This window comes from Mustela putorius, unplaced genomic scaffold (genome assembly GCF_011764305.1).
Source record: "Mustela putorius furo isolate JIRA1106 unplaced genomic scaffold, ASM1176430v1.1 tig00537335_pilon_pilon_pilon, whole genome shotgun sequence".
Classification (NCBI taxonomy): domain Eukaryota; kingdom Metazoa; phylum Chordata; class Mammalia; order Carnivora; family Mustelidae; genus Mustela; species Mustela putorius.
The window spans coordinates 5,446,755-5,462,405 of NW_025422457.1; the positions used below are offsets into that span (position 1 = coordinate 5,446,755).

Below are 15,651 nucleotides of genomic sequence, written 5' to 3' on the forward strand. Positions count from 1 at the left end.
AGTCCTACTTCAGGCTCCCTGGGCTCCTGCTCAACAAGAAGCTTGCTTCTCCCTCTCCCACTGCCCCTGCTTGTGTTCCCTCTCTCTGTCTCTCTCTTTCTATTCAAATAAATACATAAAAACTTTTTTAAAAAAGATTTTATGTATTTATTTGAACACAGAGAGAGAGAGAGAGAGAGAGAGGGAGAGTGCACAAGTAGGCAGAGAGGCAGGCAGAGAGAGAGAGAGGGAAGCAGGCTCCCTGCTGAGCAGAGAGCCCGATGCGGGACTCGATCCCAGGACCCTGAGATCATGACTTGAGCCGAAGGCTGAGGCTTAACCCACTGAGCCACCCAGGCGCCCCTAAATAGATAAAATCTTTAAAAAAAAAAGAAATATTATGTTTGAGATGTATATTAAACATCTAAATAGAGGTATTAAGTAAGATCCTGAAGTCTGTAGTTTAGGAGAGAGTTTGAACTGGAGATGTACACTTGGAAGTCATCAGATGAAGGATATGAGACCAGATAACATCCCTAGGAGAGTGGTGGTAGATAGGGAAGAGGAGAGATCCAAGGCCTGAGCCTTGCACATTATGGCTAAAAGAGAAGGTAAAAGAGAAGGAAGGAAGCAGCAAAGAATAGAATATTGAGAAGGAGCAGCTGGAGTGGTAGAAGAAAACCCAAAGTGCCTTGGGAGAGAACAAATTAATATTTATTAATGGGAAGAAGATGACCAACTGTCTCATATACTTTTTTTTTAAGATTTTATTTATTTGACGGAGAAAGAGCATAAGCAGGGGGAGCAGCAGAGGTTGAGGGAGAAGCAGGCTCCCCGCTAAGCAGGGAGCCCGATGTGGGGCTTGATCCCAGGACGCCAGGGTCACGACCGGAGCTGAAGGCAGACACTTAACGGATTGAGCCACCCAGGCACCCCTCTCACATACTTCTGATAGATCAAGTCAGATGAGAACTTGGAATTTAGTGACATGGAGGTCTTTGGGGAATGGCGGGTACAACGTTTAAAATAGAAGGTTTTAAAAGAAGACGGGAAGAGAGAAATAGGCGACAGCAAACCTAGGTAATTCTTGAAATTTTCTCTAACAGGGAGAAAAGAAATGAAGTGATAGGTGGAAAGGAAAGTGAGATCAAGAGCATTTTTTCCCAAGATGGACAATCATCAAGTAGAAAAGAAAAAGAATTGAAAATATAGCAGTGAGAAATGAGATTTGTGGAGCAATATCAAAAAGGAGTAGAGCTAGCACACAAATTGGAGTGGATGGTCTTTGCTTATAACTCAGGCAGTTCACCTATAATAATAAAAGCACGTGTCAATAGGTAGGCGAGGGTTAATGTGAAGAGAGGTCATAGTCCCTGGTTTGTTCTGGGTATGAGCCTGGCCATTCCTTAAGTGACTTACTGTCTGCCCAGTAAGTGTAGTAGCAGAGAGCTGCATGTCCACTATGGACCCTTTAATAAGACATGCTATGCCTAATATAGTAGTGTGAGTTTGGTGTTTCCAGTGTTTAAGACAACAAACGTCTTGGGTTTTATCTTACTTCCATGTAAATTTCTCCAAATCAAGTTATTTCTCTAAATTTCAGTTTCTTCATTTATTGAGGAAAGAGAGAGACAGAGAGAGAATTTACCTCAGTCTCATTGCTCTTCCTAGAGATGACTACTGTTAACAGCTTGGTATGTGTCTCTCCCTTTACAAACTGGCCTCTGGTGTCTTTATCAGGTTAGCAAAGTAGTATTTTGTCTTTGTAAAAATCAAAAGAAGAAGAAAAAATCAGCCATTTGTTATCTCACTATACAGAGATGGATATTTTAGTGTATCTCCTATTAGTCCTTGATTGCATATATTTATAATATACATATTTTACATAATTGTAATTTTAGTGCATGTACAGTTGCCTGTCTTTAAAAAAAATTTAACATTATATCATAGACATTCTCCCATGTTACTAACAATTTTTTTAGAAACATCTTTTTTTTTTAAATTTTTAATTTTTTATAAACATATATTTTTATCCCCAGGGGTACAGGTCTGTGAATCGCCAGGTTTACACACTTCACAGCACTCACCAAAGCACATACCCTCCCCAATGTCCATAACCCCACCCCCCTTCTCCCAACCCCCCTCCCCCCAGCAACCCTCAGTTTGTTTTGTAAGATTAAGAGTCACTTATGGTTTGTCTCCCTCCCAATCCCATCTTGAGAAACATCTTATTTTTAATGAGAGCGTATTTCTTTAGTTAGGCATGGTCTCATAATTTACTTAACCATTTACTATAATCTAGCTGTGTTTGAGGGATGAGACAAGCCCAGGGTCCCCCTACTACTCTGCCATCCTAACTCCTTTGGACAATTATTTACTATAATATTGGAAATTTCCAATGTTATTGCAACTATAAATAATGTTGGGATAAATTATCTCTGTTTAGAAGGTGAGAATATTTCTTTCTCTCTTGAATAATTTGTGTCTTCCTTTATTGACCCCTCTGAGTTTTTTGTAGGGAGGGAGACTAGGTACCATGTTCATTATTGAATCTCTTCATCTGGGTAAGTGCCTCACATCTACTGAGCCATTTATATCAAAGGAATAATGGTGGGGACAATAATGATGATCATGCATCTTTGGTTACTTATTAATGCCATCTGCACGGTAAAACATTAATGAGCTTACACTTTTGACCCGTGAAAAGTGCTTTTAATTAGAATTCTTTTCTTTGACTTTTTGCTATTTGATTCTGCCAGACTTCTGGATCCTTTGAACATATTGTCCATTGTTTGGAGTACTAAATGAGCTTGCTGGTTTTGAGCTGACTTAAACATGATGATAGAAAAACAATGATTAAAAACAAATATCCCTCTAAACTTTGGACATTGCACTGAATATAGGATGAATGTTATAGTGATTAAGAATTCCCACAGTCTATTTTGTTTAAAAAAAATCATAAAACTTTTGCATAATAGACACTCAGGATTACAAATGAAAACAAAAACATAAAAATGATCCATCTAAATAGTAATCAAATAAATAAAAATAACTACTAAAATTAGATGACCTTCAAACCTATGAAATTAATAAAGACTTTTTAAAAATGAAATATCTCAATTTTGTGAAGAATAAAGAAAAATAAGTATTCAAAAGAGCTTATTGGCCAGTGAGCCTGTAAAATGATTCTATTTGGTCAACTTGGAAATAAACATTAATGCCTTAAAACCTGCCTTTTCTTTGAACCAGAATTTTTACTTAGAGAAGTGTATCCTAAATAAATAATTATTACTATAGATTTTGGTAGAATTTAGCAACAAAAATGTGCATTTGGCATTTTAATATTAAGAAATGAAAAGAAATAGTCTCAATATTAATTTATTCAGTCAATACATATTATTGAATCCTGGTATATGCCAAATTCCATCATTCCTCAGTATCTTTGGGTACAATGGCGAACCAGGTAGGGTTTTTCCCATCAAATACCTATAGTCCAGATGATACATCCATTCCATGGAATTCTAGGCACTCATTAAGAATGTTGCTGTATACTCTGGAAAACAACATGGAGGTTCCTCCAAAAATTTGAACTAGAGCTACCCTAGGACCCAGCACTTGCACTACTGGGTGTTTACCCCAAAGATACAAATGCAGTAATCTAAAGGGGCATGTGCACCCCAATGTTTACAGCAGCAATATCTACAATAGCCAAACTATAGAAAGAGTTTGTATGTCCATCGACAGATGAATGGATAAAGAAGATGTGGTATGTACGTATATGTGTATATACACCATGGTATATTAGGCAGCCATCAAAAAATGAAATTCTGCTTTTTGCAACAATGTGGATGGAACTAGTGGGTATTATGCTAAGCGCAGTAAGTCAACCAGAGAAAAAAAATTATGATCTCACTGAATGGTATGTGGAATTTTAAAAACAAGGCAGAGAATCATAGGGGAAGAAAGAAAAAAAAAATGAAACAAGACAAAGCCAGAGAGGGAGATAAACCATAAGAGGCTCCTAACCTCAGGAAACAAACTGAGGGTTGTTGGAGGTGAGGGGGATGGGTAATGGACATTGGGGAGGTTATATGCTATGGTGAGCACTGTGAATTGTGTAAGACCGATGAATCACATACCTGTACCCCTGAAACAAATAATACATTATATGTTAATAATCAAAATAAATAAATAAAAGGAAAAAAGAAGGCAGGGGGTGGTGGAGAATGATATTGTAGACTTCAGCGTCAGCCAGGATGGAATTATGGGTTTGGATTTACTCTACTATGTTAACTGAAAAGTACCAGAGAAATTATACAGAATAATTTTTAAGTATCGGACAACAAGCAGTGTAGGACTGACAAAAAAGAAATAAACCAGATGAGTATAAGATTATACTAGGTTATTATCTAGAGGAAATGAGATGGGGGGGGGAGGGAAAGTCTCTGCTAGTCTTGCTGAATTAAAGAGATGGAAGTCAGAGTTTGGGGAAGTCAAGGCTGCCAGAATTTTTAGAGTGGAGTACTAAGGGGAAAGAACTCAAAAAGAGAGAGCTCCAGAGATCTCTAGAGGGATCCCCTGGAGTGTTTGAGTAGTGATCTGTGCACATGTGAGAGGATATTGAGGCCAAGGAAGTAACTGCTAGAAGGATGAGTAGAAGAATATTTGGAGAACACAGGGTTGGCAAATATTCATGTTTTTACCAGCTAGAGCTCAAAGATTTCACAGAGCACAATACTTGGAAAGTTACCACTTTAATAATGGAGATAAATTGGACTTGACTAAAGGCTGCTCTGGACCTTCTCTAACAGAGCTTAAAAGCAAAACTAAAAAGGTTGCAGCTGGTTGCAAATAACTGTACATCAGAACAGAATCCAGCAACCAGGGATGTAAATTTCACTCTTCCTGGCAATCAAAAAAAAATTCTTGGTCATGCATAGAAGTAGAAACATACAAACCCACAGTCAGAGAAAAAAACAGCCAATAGAAAGAAATTCAGAAATTACAAAAATGCAGGAACAAGCAAAAAGAGGACATCAAAACAGCTTTTATTACTATATTTTTTATGTTCAAAGAGGTAAGGAGAACATGATGATGAGAGGAACTTAAGTGAGAAGACAGAGTTTAGAGATGAGAAATAAAATATAAGAAATGAGAAATACATTGGATTAGATTAACAGCAGAAGGCACTGTAGAAAAAGAGATCAGTTTGAAGACACAGCAATACAAACTATCCAAAATGAAGCAAAGGTATAAAAAAAGTTAAAAAGGAAAAAAGCATCAGTGATGTGTGAGGCAAAAGAAAGCAGTCTAACACATGTGTTACTAGCAATATGGAATCCTAGGAAAAGGTGGGTAGAAAAAATAGAAAATAATTATTTTTGGAAATGGGCAAAAGTTCAGAAGTTGATTGAAAAGGGGAAGGTAACTTTTTATTATTATTATGGTTTATCTCCCTCTCTGGCTTTGTCTTATTTCATTTTTTTCCTTTTTTCCCCTATGATCCTCTGCCTTGTTCTTCAAATTCCACATATCATTCAGTGATATCATAAGATAATTGTTTTTCTCTGATTGACTTATTTCGCTTAGCATAATACCCACTAGTTCCATCCACATTTTTGCAAAAAGCAGGATTTCATTTTTTGATGGCTGCCTAATATTCCATATATATATATTCCATTGCCATATATCTACATCCCATTCTATATATATTCCATCCACATTCCATTCCATATGTGTGTGCATATATATGCACACACACACACATACATACATACCAAATGTTCTTCATCCATTCATCTGTCAATGGACATCTGGGCTCTTTCCATAGTTTGGCATTGCTGCTATAAACATCGGGGTGCAACGTGCCCCTTTGGATCACTGCATTTGTATCTTTGGGGTAAATAGACTGTAGTGCAATTGCTGGGTCATAGGGTAGCTTTATTTTCAACTTTTTGGGGAACCTCCATGCTCTTTTCCAGAGTGGCTGCACCACCTTGCATTCCCATCCACAGTGTAGGAAGGTTCCTCTTTCTCCGCATCCTCACCAACATCTGTAGTTTCCTGACTTGTTAATTTTCGCCATTCTGACTGGTGTGAGGTGGTATCTCACTGTGGTTTTGATTTGTATTTCGCTGATGCTGAGTCATGTGTCCTGTGTCTATTGGCCATTTGGATGTCTTCTTTGTCATGCTCTATTGGCCATTGGATGTCTTCTTTGCAGAAATGTCTGTTCATGTGTTCTGCCCATTTCTTGATTGGGTTATTTGTTCTTTGGTGTTGAGTTTGATAAGTTCTTTATAGATTTTGGATACTAGCCCTTTATCTGATATGTCACTTGCAGATATCTTCTCCCATTCTGTGAGTTCTCTTTTGGTTTTGTTGACTATTTCTTTTGCTGTGCAAAAGCTTTTTATCTTGATGAAGTCCTAATACTTAGTTTTTGCCCTTGCTTCCCTTGCCTTTGGTGATGTTTCTGGGAAGAAGCTGCTGCAGCTGAGGTTGAATAGGTTTCTGCCTTTGTTCTCCTTAAGGATTTTGATGGATTCCTATCTCACTTGAGGTCTTTCACCCATTTTGAGTCTATTTTTGTCAATGGTATAAGGAAATGGTGCAGTTTCGTTCTGCATGTGGCTGTCCAATTTTCCCAACACCACTTGTTGAAGGGACTGTTTTTTTTCCATTGGACATTCTTTCCTGCTCTGTTGAAGAGTAGTTGACTATAGAGTTGAAGGTCAATTTCTGGGCTCTCTGTTCTGTTCCATTGATCTATGTGTCTATCATACTGTCTTAATGATTACGGCTTTTTAATAGAGCCTGAAGTCTGGAATTGTGATGCTGCCAGCGTTGGCTTTCTTTTTCAACATTCCTCTGACTATCTGGGGTCTTTTCTGGTTCCACATAAATTTTGGTATTATTTGTTCCATTTCTTTGAAAAAAATTGATGGTATTTTGATAGGGATTACAAAAGGTAACTTTTTGGATGATGGATTCTATATCATGACTGAGGTGGTAGTTAAACAACATTGTTCATATGTCAAATCTCATAAATTTATACTTAAAATTGGAAATTTCACTGTAAACTTACTTCCATAAAAAGTTAAAGAATGGTGTCTTTCCAAAAAATGATGTGGAGAAACATGAAATGGTGTTCAAGAGGTAGTAGTTTAAAAAAAACATAAAATATACTTACATTAAGATTACAGTTTTGAAAAAAAATGTAGAAAAAGACTGAAGTGATATATGACAAAATATTAGCAACACTAATTACTGTATAAGAAAAAATTTAAAAAATAAATTATTGTTTCTTATTTTTGTCTTTATTTTGAATTTTTATTTAGTTTTTTTTCCCACCAAGAAAATACAGTATTGATGTACCAAAGAAAAGAATTGCTAATTTTTTCCTCAAGAAATCTCATAGTTTGGGTGATGGTCTGCACAAACACATGCTAATGGTTCCTGAGAGAGAGGAAAATATGAATATTTTCCCTCTGAAATGGAAAAGACACCAGCATCTTTGTAGTACCTCTGTTCCCCAAATTAGCTGAATATAGTAATTCAACATCATGACTTGTGTAAAAGAGTACTCTTTGATAATATGGTGTTGGAAAACCAATTCAACCAGTGAAATCTGAGAAGATAATTTATTGGCTCCTATAAGTGAAAAATCTAGACTTCAGGTATAGCTGGATCTAGTTTTAAGCATCAAGGCTTTTCTTCTATCTCCACAGCTTTCAGCTCTGTTTTTCTTTTTGATGACTTCATTCTTTAGTTGTCAAGTAGCCTTGATAAGTGTTAAGTTCATGTTATGGAGTCCATGTATAGTTTTCGTTTCTGCCAATATCACCATGTTGCTCATGAGCTAATCAGCAAACACTGGGGAGGGAGTAAGGAGATGTGGCTTGTTCATCTTTCCAGTTTCTCCCTGTGGTCTCTTGATGAGCATTCATGTAGTCTATGGAAATTCTCACAATCGGAATCCATTCAGATATTTACATACCTTTCTGCGAACTTCACCCTTAATCCTCTAGTCTCCAGATATCTGAATGTCTGTCCAGACCATTAGCAGGTCCCAGTGCATCTGTATAGATCTAATCTCAGACCATTGCTATTGACAAGAAAACTGGAAAAAGAGATTTCAAATTTCTATTCAGAGTGAGGTTTCCCTTCTTCACTGTCCCTTAGGAGCACCCCTAAATGTGTATGAAACATTTCAACAACCCTTTTAGCTGGTGCTTGAAAATCATGAAGAATCTTCTCTAAACCCAGTTCTAGATTTTTTCCTCTGTAGTCAGTCATTCACAGGTCACTCTCCAGAATCCTAAGTATTAGCTGAAGAGGGCTGGCATTAGGTCAGAGGTAGGCATGATGGAATTATTAACCACTTGCTCATACAGCTTATGCTTTTAGAATGTGTTTGTCCTTTGAGACCTATAGAAAAACACTTCTACTTGATGATAATATGCTCCAGAGTGAACTCAGTTTATGGTGAGGAAGATGAGATAATCCAGTCACAATGGTCATCTGGTGTCCCGTGACTGCACAATTAGTCTCTGTCAGAGTTTAACAGCAAGGTGTTTCTCTTAAGGGAAATAATGATTTGCAGAAAAGGGCATGACCTTCACCAAAACCCCTAGGGGCCACCACATGACTCTTGTATTGGTATTTGCCATTGGCTCTATTCAGCATCCTTATTTTCTCATTTGATATTTTAAACACTTTGGATCTGATGAGTCATAAAGGCCAAGTAGCAGAGCTGCTTGAACTATGGTTCATACCAGATAGAAAGCTCTCTACTGATTTGTGTCCCACTCAAAGTAAGAAGCTTTTAGGTTCAGTCAATGTGTCAGAGAAACACATTAATGGGAATGTTTCTCCAATTCCAGAAGAAGGCCATGAAATCTTTTGCTTTTTTTTTTTTTCCCCTGTGAGAAAGGGTAGAAGGTTAGTAACTTTACCTGCACGTTGGGGGTGCTATTTCAACCTGTCCCAAATCAGTGGACTCCCAGAAACTTTACTGAAGTTTCAGATCCTGATATCATCTTGGATTTTCTTCATTCTTTTTATATACATTGTCTTACCAAGTTATCTAGTGTAACATGCTTCTTTTTGTCATACGGAGGATCAGTGAGATACGAGATGGCATTTTTAAGGGATCCATTGAGTAGGTCTTTGTACAGATCCAGGAAATTGAGCGGAAGGAACATGAAGATAGGGATTTTGATGTCTGCATACTGAAGAAAAGAAATAAAGAATTTTCTTTATTAGTAGCTATATATCAGATCCTAAGGACAATATTGATTTACTTAAGCAAAGTGACTACCTCTAGAAGAGCAGATACAATTAGAGATGCTACTTGATTAAATTTATAATAATCCGCTGTTATTCTGTAAGACCCATCTTCCTGCTACAATGATCAAAAGGTAAGGTAAATGGAAACATGATAAAAATCACGATCCATGGGCACATGTGTGGCTCAGTCAGTAAGTCTGCCTTTGGCTCAGGTCGTGATCCCAGGGTACTGGGATGAAGTCCCATGTTGGGCTCCCTAGTCAGCAGAGAGCCTGTTTCTTCCTCTTGCACTCCTCCTGCTTGTGTTCCCTCCGTCTCTGTGTCTCTCTCTGTCAAAAAAAAAAAAAAATACGATCCATGCATCTTTCATTTTTGATGGTGGAACTCATGTTTGTATTAGTGGTTGGGAGTTCAAAGAGTTTTTAATTGTCCATTTCTATCATTCCACAGTTCAGGGCACTAATGTGCAGATTCTGGGTCTACCTCTTCCAACTATACACCCAACTTGGAATATAATCACACGATGGCTTTATGGTTGCACTGGACCTATGAGTAGATGGGCTTCTCTGATATTATAATCCCTAACTATGAATGCTGTATTGCAGGATAGGTCTCTAGGAAATAGCACATAGCACATCAATAAAGATTCAAAGTACTGGGTATTTCCCTTTTTGACAACTTCTCTTGTCATATGGCATACTTCCCATATCTTCCATAAAAAATGCTAGAAGGAAGATGGCCAATACTTGCTTTTCCATGGCTGCAAGTATTTTTTCCTCAAAGGTACCTTTCTTTTCCTTCCAGGTCTATGAAATGATCAGAGAATGGGATGAGGAGAGTGGCTTCCTATTATAGTGGCTCAAATCAGCCTTTTATCTGCCACACCATTAATACCAAGTGGATTTTTATTGTATTCAGCCTCAGTCAGGTCTGGTGATAGTTTCCAGACTGCCCTCATTGCCTTAAGCCTCTGTTGCCTGTAGGTATACCTGGCAGAAATATCTGTCCGGTTACGTTCTGCGATGGGCAGAACAATGCCTCTAAAGATGTCCACAATTTGGGGTGCCTGGATGGCTCAGTGGGTTAAAGCCTCTGCCTTTGGTTCAGGTCACTATCCCAGGGTCCTGGGATCCAGCCCCGCATCCAGCTCTCTGCTCAGCGGGGAGCCTGCTTCTCGGTCTCTCTCTGCCTGCCTCTCTGCCTACTTGTGATCTCTGTCTGTCAAATAAATAAATAAAATCTTAAAAAAAAAAAAGATGTCCACATTTTAATCCCTGGAACTTGTGAATGTGCTAAATTACATGGCAAAGAAAAATTAATGCAGATGAAATGAATGTCGCTAATCAGCTGACCTTAAAATAGAGAGAGCCTGGATTCTCCTAGTGGACCCAGTAGAATCACAGGGATTCTTAGAAGTGGGAGAGGAAGGCAGAAGAGAGGGAGTATCAGAGGAAGTAGGGACAGGGAAGAATAGTCAGAAAGCTGCAATGTTACTGGCTTTCAAGATGAAGAAAGAAGCCTGTAAAAGCTGAGAAAGGCAATTAAATGGATTATTGTCTGGAGACTCCAGAAAGGAATGCAACCCTGCTGATACCCTGCGTTTAGGGCTTTTGACTTCCAAAAGTATAATAGAATTTTGTACTGTTTTTTGTTTTTAAAAGTTTGTCTTATTGGGATGCCTGGGTGACTCAGTTGGTTAAGCATCTGCCTTTGGCTCAGGTCATGAGCTTCCAGCCCCGTGTCAGGCTCTCTGCTCGGTGGAGAGCCTGCTTCTCCCTGATGCTCTGCCTGCTTATGCTCTCTCTCTCTCTCTCTCTGTCAAATAAATAAATAAAATCTTAGAAAAGAAAGCTTGTCTTATTTATTATTTTATATAGAGAGTGAGGGAGTGCAGGAGCACGAGCAGGAGGAGGGAAGGGCAGAGAGAGAGAGAAAGATGCCTCAAGCAGACTCTTTGCTGAGCGGGGAGCCCCACACGGTGATCCCAGGACCTGATATGACCAGAGCCGAAATCAAGAGTCGAACTGCTCAACTGACTAAGCCACGCAGGTGCCCCAGAATTTTGTGTTGTTTTAAGCCACGAAGTTTGTAGTAACTTATTACAGCAGCAATAGAAAATAAGCAGATTCCTAGTTTTAAGAAACTAAAGGGTTATTTTTAGTAGAGACGTACTGAAATAGATTTTTCAAGTAGCTCACAGAACCTCCAGGAAGGCGGGAAGGCAAGCCCCAGAGGTCCTTGTCAGAAGCCATAACACAGTCCGCCTGCAGACGTGCTTCACCGACCTGCAGTACCCCCCTGGGGCATTGTACTGTCCACAGCAATGCTAGACACTGGGCCTCAACCACTGTCGCTTCTGGAGAAATAAGGAATGAGTCGCTCCCTGCTTGGATTCCTCTCGTCCTATTTGAGTGCTTCTATTCCCATTTGCATCCCCACCCAGGCAGGGTTTTGACCCTTAGAGGACAACCAGCAAGCTTGAGTCTGAACTCCTTCATTTTTTCCTCTATCTCCTCTCATTCCCAGATTCCCCAGTGATTAAGAGGGTTTTTTTCTCCTTTCTTTGAGTTGAGAGTTCTATCATATCCTGAGTTCTCTCGGGCTTCACTTTCCAGTGTTGTCTTTCAGGCTCTCTAGCTCTTGGTACTTCAAGGAAAGCCCATGGAGTCTGCAAATTTCCATTCCTTCTTAACGAAACCTGGGATCAAAATTAAAAATGGAACCAACAAATATAATTTGCCCATTAAAGCTGAACAATATAACTCCTTTGGTCTTTAAACAAAGAGAAAGTGTTAAAGGTTCTTGATACCAGGTTGGTATACCAGGATAGTATTTCCAGAATAGCATCCCTGCACCACCAGCTCTGGAGTGGATGCTTGAAAACAAGCTGTTCTTATTATTTTATGTGAATATACCTATTCAAATGAAACCAGTGAGTAATGCTTAACTTTATGCATAAATATTGGAGTTGCTCAGCAATGTACTAGAGCTCTATACCATTTACTCACTCGTTCTCTCATTCATTCATTCGACAAATATATATGAAGAGGCCATTATATACTAGGACTAAGTGTTCCAGAACACTTGTTCCAGAACACTTAAGTAACACCATAAATTTTTTTTAGAATTTAGGCAAAATCAGTGTTAGGTGCTTTTAATAGTGATATTTTTTACAAAGCACCTCCAGGTTCTTTAGTAATTAAGTTGCATATGGCCCCACATGGATTCGGTATATACCAAATCTACCCGTTAACCAATAGTAATTTTTCAACGTAGTGTCCCAGTTCAAGGAGGCTAAATCATTTCCTCTGTCCCCCGCTCAGTATCGGCTAAGTCTGGAGAGAATGATCCACTTGGTGCTGAGTGGCACTGCAAATCTTTCTGCTTGACCAAACCCAATCCAGCATAACTGGCACATTCCTGGTTCTGTTCACTTATTTTTCCTTTTTGTCCAGCCCTGGCCACAAACTCTGACATTGGCCATGGCAGTGGTAAGTTGTACTGAATCCAAGAAGTGCCGCTTAGCTCACTGATTTCTGGAAAGGGAAACCACTGGTAAGATTGGATTGGTGTCTGTCTGTTACTGAGGAGAAAAGGCAATATCCCAAGCCGCACAGTCCTGACTGCATCTTTCTGACCCTCTGTTTTCTATTTTTTTGTAAATTATTATGATTAGACTTTACATAGTGAGGTCATTGAGGAAGCAAGTAATTGGAAACATCTTGGTTATACTATAGCTTATATGTAAATCACAGCCAGTTAATAAGATAGTATGTTGGGCTCATATAAATTTATAAAACTTAATTTTAACCAGTTCTCAGTAATGATAAAAATATAAGCAATTTTCCAGAGGCCATATGACTTTTTTTGTATGTGTGATGGAGATTTTGAGTGTTTTGCTGTATGTGAAATGGCAATTTTTCATGTGCAAAATCAGCTTTTCGAAAGATAGCAGTAGATATGTCAAGATAAAACTGAAGATGCTTACCCATGCAGGAAAATGTCATATGTAGCTAGATTGACTTGTAAGTGCAAAATCTCCTTATAGCTTTTTTAATCCTCAAAAACGTGTGTTTTCCCTGTGTGCTAGGAACACTCACATGGGTAGCTCACCAGTTGTGACATGCCTAGTATGAGGACTATTTCTTTGGAAAATGAACTCAAATTACCTGTACTTCAGGGACTATTAAGTCAAATGCCTGAGAGATTCTTTGGAACCAAGATGATTAAGATATTTTCTAATTTTTAAGCTGATTCTATGCAGCATATATGTTCCTAGAAAGCTATTTTAAACTATGTATTTGTAAAGTTCATCATTTTTCAGTGTAGTAAATGATATTATTATTTAGAGGAATTCCCAAACAAGTATCCAGAGCAAAAATCATCTTGCATTCTGACTAATCATAACATAATTTAGCTATTTTGTAAATTTTTTTTCTTAAAAGCAGGGCATACCTACTTTATATTTAACATAGATTAAGGAATTTGCAGGTGCTAGATTTTTAATTGTTAATGTATAAAGTGTACAGATCTTAACTGTACATTTTGATAGTTTTGACAATGTATCTACCAAAGAGAACATCCCAATAAAGATGTAGAACATTTCTACGACTTGTGCAATTGCCTTACCTGCCTTTGCAGTCAGTCCCCTCTGTCTCCTCCTCTCTCCCAACAATTGTTCTGTTCTCTATTATCATAGTTTAGTCTATTCTTGAACCTTCTAAAAATAGAATACACTCTTGCATTTGGATTCTCTTGCTCAATAAAATGTTTTTGAAATTTGAGATTCATGTTGATATGGATATCAATAGTTCATTTTTTTATTACTGTGCAGCTTTCCATTTTATGATTATATCACAATCTGACCATTCTTTTATTGATGGATGTTTTCGTTTCCAGTTTCGGGTTACTAGGAATAAAGCTGCTATGAACGTTCTTATTAAAAAAGTCCTTTTTTTTTTTTTTTTTTTTTTTTGCCTAGGAGTAGAATTCTTGGGTCATAAAGTAGGGATATGTATCACTTACATAGAACAAAAATTTTCTGAAGTGGTTGCAGCATTTTTCTCTCCAATCTGTAATATGAGATTTCCAAATGTTTCATATTTGTGCCAATATTCACATTTTAAGTTTTTAAGCTCTAGTTATTTGAGTGGTATATAGTAGTATCTTGTGGTTCCAATTTGAATTTCCCTGATGACTAATGATGTTGAGCACTCTTCACTTGCTTCTTAGTCATTTATGTGCCTTGTGTTTCTTCTTTCTTTTTTTTTAAGAGACATTTTCTTTATTTATTAGAGAGAGACAGAGAGAGAGAGAGCATGCACAAGCAGGAGGAGTGGCAGGCATAGGGAGAAGCAGGCTTTCCGCAGAGTAGGGAGCCTGATGCAGGGCTCAATCCCAGGACCCTGAGATCATGACCTGAGCCGAAGGCAGACAGTCAACCAACTGAGCCATCCAGGCACCCCTTGTGTTTCTTTTTTAAATTACATTTTCAAGTTATGCCTATTTAAAAAATTGTATTGCATTTATTATTGATTTACAGTAGTAGTTTATATATTCTGGATATATATCAAATATGTGTAAGTAATATTTCTCAGTTTCTGGATTATTTATTCATTTTCTTAATGTGTTGCTGATGAGCAAAAGTTTCTAATTTTGATTAAGTCCACTTGATTATGTTTCATTTATGATTAGCACTTTTTTTGGTCTTGTCTGCAAAATCTTTACCTATCCCAAGGTCATAAACATGATCTCTGAATTTTTCTTCTAGGGGCTTTACAGTTTTAAGTTTTATGCTCAATTGCTAACTTTTTATATGGTGTAAGATAGAAGTTCAGACTGTCCTTTCCCATATGCGTATACATCTTTTTCAGCACCATATGTTGAAAAAGCATCCCTCCCTCCCACTTAATTGCATTAATACCTTGTCAACAATTTTCCATCTAGAAAGGATCTATTATTTGACCCAATTAAATTCCACCAATCTAGTGTATATCTACACACTAATATTAGACTATCTTGGTTACTGTGGGTTATAGTAAACCTTGAAATCAGTTGGTAAAAGTAGTTTAATTTTGTTATATGGACTTCATAACCTGAAACCTGAAATCATCTATTATGTTTGTTTCCTTATGGATTTCTTAGGATTTTCTATGTACAAAATCAAGTCATCAACAAATAAAGACAATTACAAATTTCCTTTTCTAATATTTGTGTTCTTTAAAAAAATTTTTTACCTCATTGCACTGGCTAAGATTCCCAGTTCAAACTTAAATAGAAGAGCCATTCTAGGAGAAATTGTTTCTAATCTTAGGAGAAATATGTTAGTCTTTCACTGCTAAGTATAATGTTGACTGTTTTTTATAGACGTCCTGGTAAGTA

General features: G+C 37.7%; 1 long non-coding RNA gene across 1 annotated transcript; it reads right to left on the reverse strand.

Moving 5' to 3' along the window:
* Positions 1 to 9,058: 9,058 nt before the first annotated feature.
* LOC101693264 lies at positions 9,059 to 13,932 on the reverse strand. The gene is made up of 2 exons (XR_001182053.1): positions 13,900 to 13,932; positions 9,059 to 9,212 (listed from the first exon to the last, which is right to left on the reverse strand). It is a non-coding gene; the product is annotated as an uncharacterized LOC101693264 (long non-coding RNA).
* Positions 13,933 to 15,651: the final 1,719 nt, after the last annotated feature.